Source organism: Engraulis encrasicolus, chromosome 8 (assembly GCF_034702125.1).
Source record: "Engraulis encrasicolus isolate BLACKSEA-1 chromosome 8, IST_EnEncr_1.0, whole genome shotgun sequence".
Taxonomy (NCBI): domain Eukaryota; kingdom Metazoa; phylum Chordata; class Actinopteri; order Clupeiformes; family Engraulidae; genus Engraulis; species Engraulis encrasicolus.
The window spans coordinates 14,572,512-14,577,924 of NC_085864.1; positions in this window are offsets into that span (position 1 = coordinate 14,572,512).

The window sequence follows — 5,413 nt, forward strand, 5'->3', positions numbered from 1 at the left end:
AGAAAGCAAGTCTATCTATTGACTTGGAGGGTTTTTTTTTTAGTAATATGCAGTTCACCTCAGGATGGGATTAGGAGAGGCTTTTGCGCGAAGATGCCAGTCGGCTTTTGTCTAAAGATGCCCTCGGATACAATGCACTTTCCTGTACACAGAAGCCAGCTTATGAAACCAGCTATTTTGGCTGTACAGTATAATGAGTGCCCTTCCAGTATATGGATCTATGTGCAATAGGAAAAAAATATGCTATTTACACAAAAAAATACAGACATTGTATCAAAGATCGCATAGAATGTGTTCATTCACTAAAGACTTTACAAATGATTGTGCAAACCATGTCCAGGGAGACTAATGCATAAAGACCATAATACTGTGGCACAGTACAGTGTAGTAGAGAACAGTGTAGCACAGAACTGAACAAAAAAATCAGATATCAAACAAAAGAAACATGACCTATGTGAAATAAGTCAATGTCATTGTGCAGTGCACACTGCACAGGCATGCTCACATGTGCGTGACTTAGTAGTCTCCACTGCAGCACATACGCACCCCCACCCCCCCCTTGGGCGTGCGCTTTGGTTCCTCGCACATGCTCAGAGTGGTGTGTGGTGAAGCGTGGCGCCGCAGGTGATGGCTGGCTGCAGCAGCAGCAGTGGGTGGTGGTGGTGGTGGTGGTGGTAGTGGTGGTAGTGGTGGTGGTGGTGGTGGTGGCTAGAGCAACAGACAGTAGGGCGTCTGATGGCTCGCTCTCTTCCTCTCTCCCTCGCTCGATCTCTCTCTCACACTCTCTTTTCCTCTCTCTCTTCCTCTCTCACTCACGCTTCCTCTCTCTCTCTCTATAGCTCCCGCTATCTCCTTTGCTCGCTCTCATTCTCTATCTATCAATCCCTTCATGTCTCCTCCCTTCATTCTCTCGCCCCTACTGTCTCCCACTTCCCATCTCTCTCTCACCCCCTCTCTCATTCACTCTCTCTCATTCACTCTGCTGTGACGAGGCTGCCTCCTCCCTGCCCGCCTGCCTGCCCGCCTATCTGGCCGCCCGAACGTCCGCTGCTCCCACCCAGACGCACTCAGTGACCCCACCGACTCATGCCTCTCCTGCAGCAGCCCCGAAATGGGTCAATTAAATCATGAATGCATGAGAGAGAGAGGGATGGAGAGAGAGAGAGAGGGATGGAGAGAGAGGGATGGAGAGAGTGAGGGATGGAGAGAGAAAAAGAGAATGGGGAGAGACAATGGGAGAGAGACACAGAGAGAAAGAGCCAGATAGGCAGAGAGGAGGTAGGACGGAGTAAGGGATGGAGGGAGATAGAGAGTGACAGAGAGAGAGAAAGAAAGACAACACAGACAGGGCTGTGATGGCTAAACAGTTCGTCCGTCCTCCCAGCTTATCCATCCAGCCTCCCACCCATTGGCTTTCTGTGTACGTACAGTACAGTACGCAGGGAAGCTGACAGGTGGGGACAAAGAGGTCAGCTGTCACGGGCCCAGGCAAGAGTAAGAGGCCCAAAATTGAGTTTTCATTACATTGTTGGCACACGGTCTGGGGCCCTTTCAGATGACGTTGTCCCGGGCCCAGCCAAAGTATGTTCTTGCTGCTGCGCTGGAATGTTCGTCTGCCGTGACGGCTTCCAGGGTAGCTGAAAGGGGATGGGGCAAAGGGGTCTGCTGTCAAGGGCCCAGGAAGACAGGGGCCCAGAATTGGGTTTTCATTACGTTGTAATGAAAGGGTCGGGGGCCCTTTCAGATGACGTTGTCCTGGGCCCAGCCAAAGCATCTGCTTGCTACTGCTGCGCTGGCATGTCCGTGTGCCGTGACGGCTCCCATGTGCTGTAGCCTGGGCCGAGCCGCCACTGCAGCCAGCCCCCCTTGAGATGCAGGAGAGGAGAGGCAGGAACAGGAACTCGCGCCCCGCGCTCACGAGAGCAGCTGTGGACAATTTCCTCAAGTATGCGAACGAGCGAGCGAGCAGCAGCGCAGTGCACACACACACACACACACACACACACACACACACATACACACACACACACACACAAACGCGCGCACACGCGCACGCACACACACTCACACACTAACGCATGTGGCGCCCATCCCGACAGGGCCCCTAGCCTCCGTGGCCAAATCAAAGGCAGACTTTTCTCACGTGGCCTTGCATGTGGCTGACAGATATGCAGAGAGGAGAGGAGAGGAGAGGAATGGAAAATAGAAAGGAGTGGTGAGAAGGGAGGAGAGGAGAGGAGAGGAGAGGAGAGGAGAGGAGAGGAGAAAGAAAGATAGAAAGAAAGATAGACAGAAGGATAGAGGAAAGTAGAAGAGAGAGGAGTGGAGAGGTGGAGAAGGAGGAAGAGAGGAGAGAAGAAGGGGAGACAGGAAAGGAATCAAAAGGATGAGAGTAAGGAGTGGAGAGGGTCTGAGAGAGGAGAAAAGAGGAGGGTGAGATACAAAGAGAGGGATGGAGTGTGAAAGAGAAGAGGGAAGAAACAGTCAGATAGAGAGACAAGAAAGGCTATACTATATCAGCCCCAGAAACTGGTCATCATGTATGCACACACAGCATCAAATCAATGTCATTTGAAGGGCTACAACAGCACAGCAGATGGACAAGATACCCATAGAGAAAATACAATAGCCTATATACTATAGCTTACAAAATGGTTCATATATGAACTAAACTCGTATATGACACATACAGTTAAAGTGCCCCGTTCCTCATTTTCATCATATAGAAGTAATGCACACATTCACATTCCATGTACGTGCACTGCAACATGTAAGCACTGTAGATGGAATGTGGATGAGGTCTTACTTAAATGGAACACATTACAAAGAGGCCCAAGGTGCACTGTGTAGGAGGGTGGCCAGAGTAGAGGATTCCAACTATGCTTCTCATTGAAGCTGAGCAGTCTACTGACAAATTTGTTCTTTTCATGAATATTTACTATTGAATTCTGGAAATAAACTGCTAAAAATATTACACTTTGCAATTACAATGAAATAATTGTATATAATTAAATCATTTCATAGGATTTGTATTGCCATGCTTTTGTTTTTCAAGCTTTTTAAGCATGACTTCTGGAAATAAACTATTAAAAATATTACACATGCCATGATTTTTTTCAAGCATTCTAAGACGTCTTTTTCTATGAGTAGGCCTGTACCTGCGGATATGGAGAATGGTTGCGGAGGGAGAGAGAGAGAGAGAGAGAGAGAGAGAGAGAGAGAGAGAGAGAGAGAGAGAGAGAGAGAGAGAGAGAGAGAGAGAGAGAGAGAGAGGAAGGAGTGGAGTGGAGTGGAGGGAAACAAAGGGTCACTGTGACTGAGAAGGCTGAGCTGTTCCTCTGTGGCCAAACAAAGCCTGTGCATTCGTTCCCATGGCTTCGGCTCCTCATTGGTCTGTTGCCATGGGGGCAAATCATTTCTCCAAATTTGCGTCTTTTACTCTGTTCAAACTACTCTGTTCGAACAGAGTAACCTAAATTCAGTTTCATAAGGGACATTCATTTATCAATCAAAATGTAAACTAGAGATATACATGTAAAATTATACAAACCAACTTAACCAACATAAACAAATGCCCTTATTTCCCACAAGGCTTGTTGTTTTAGACATGTAACGTTTGTAGTACAGTACTGAATGACCGATATAAAATAACCGATATAAAAAAACACCCATGTCAGCAATGAGGCACGAGGTCAGAGGACGAAGGAAATGACTCAAGTTTCAGGAAATTATTTGTGCCTCTGATAACCAATCACAGTGAAAGGTAAGATTTGTTGTGAAGTTCGTATACTGTGTCTCACAGAAGGGAGTACACCCCTGACATTTATGCAGATTTGTACGTACGTATATCTTTTCATGGGACAACATTAAGGTCAATTCACTTTGACACAATGAAAAGTAATCAGTGTACAACTAATTTAACCGATTCAGCTGAATTTCACCAAAAGAAACGTGCATGTCAACATAGGCCTATACTGTGACCTCTGAAGCAGATCATGATCCTTTAAATGGGATTTTTAATTTAACTGCACACTGCCATGTTTGACGAAGCATGGGAAACTTTTCTTTGTACTACTCACACAATAAATTGAAGCGGTTAAATAAGTTGTGTACTGGCTTTGTTGCATTGTGTCAAAGTGAAAACATTTAATGTTGTCCCATGAAAAAATATACTTACAAATCTGCAAAATGTGAGGGGTGTACTCGCTTCTGCGAGACGCTGTATTCATATGGACAGACAGTTATAGAAATTTTACCACATGTTTCATATTCTAATAATGGCACATGCTATAAAAGTGGCCTACTCATCCTTTACCTCAAATATCAGTCACATTCCATATACAGGTACTTCAAAATACAGTATAAATATTGTACATGAGAAGTGCTTACCCACCTATGTTCCTCGGGTCCTATGTTCCCCTGTCTTTGTATGGGAAAGGGGAACATAGGACCCTTTTTCTAAAAAAGGGTTCTATGTTCCCCTCATTGTATGTTTCCAAGTTTTCAAATTGTGCCCTTCCCAAAACCATCCCTAAACCTAACCTGTCAGACATGCAATGTTTCTGAGTTGTAAATTTGTGCCCTGACCAAAACTATCCCTAAATCTAACCTGTGCAACAACAACCTGCGCTTTGCCATGCGGCAACTGTACTGTGTGTCGTATGGAGTGCGTTTTGCGTTTTTGCTGCTTTTTTGGCTAGGGCACACTTGAAAAAGAGGCAACTGCCTCAATGAATTTTACCCTAGTAAAATAAAGAAAAAAAAACAAAAACAAAAAAACATTCTACTTGTAAGCAGCGGGGAACATATAACCCTTTTTCGAAAAAAGGGTCCTAAGTTCCCTGTTTAGTATGTTTCCGAGTTTTCCAATTGTGCCCTTCACAAAACCATCCCTAAACCTCACCTGTCGTAATGCAATGTTTCTGAGTTTTCAATTTGTGCCCTGACCTGCAACAACAACCTGCACTTTGCCATGTGGCAGTAGTCTATAGCAGTGGGGAACATAGAAACCTTTTTTGAAAAAAGGGTCCTATGTTCCCCGGTAGAGGGAACTTACTTGCATAGGCATGTAAGTTTTATACAGTAGGCCTATACGTATATCTGTTTCATGTAGGTTGTCTATTGTGCTCTGCACAGCAGGGGTAAACCGGAACTGCCTGTGACATAGCCTACGTACCAAAGCTCATTCATGAGCTGCACTGTACACAGGAACAAAGATCAGGTTACACACACACGTGTGTGCGTGTGTGTGTGCGTGCCTGCGTGCGTGTGTGCGTGTGTGCGTGCGTGCGTGCTTGTGCAAGCAGTATGACTCAGCATTTAAATGAGGAAGGGAAGCATGTGTGTGGCAGTGTGAATGTGAAAATGTGCTGCACAGTATTGGTAGGACAATGTTGCATTGTGTGTGTGTGTG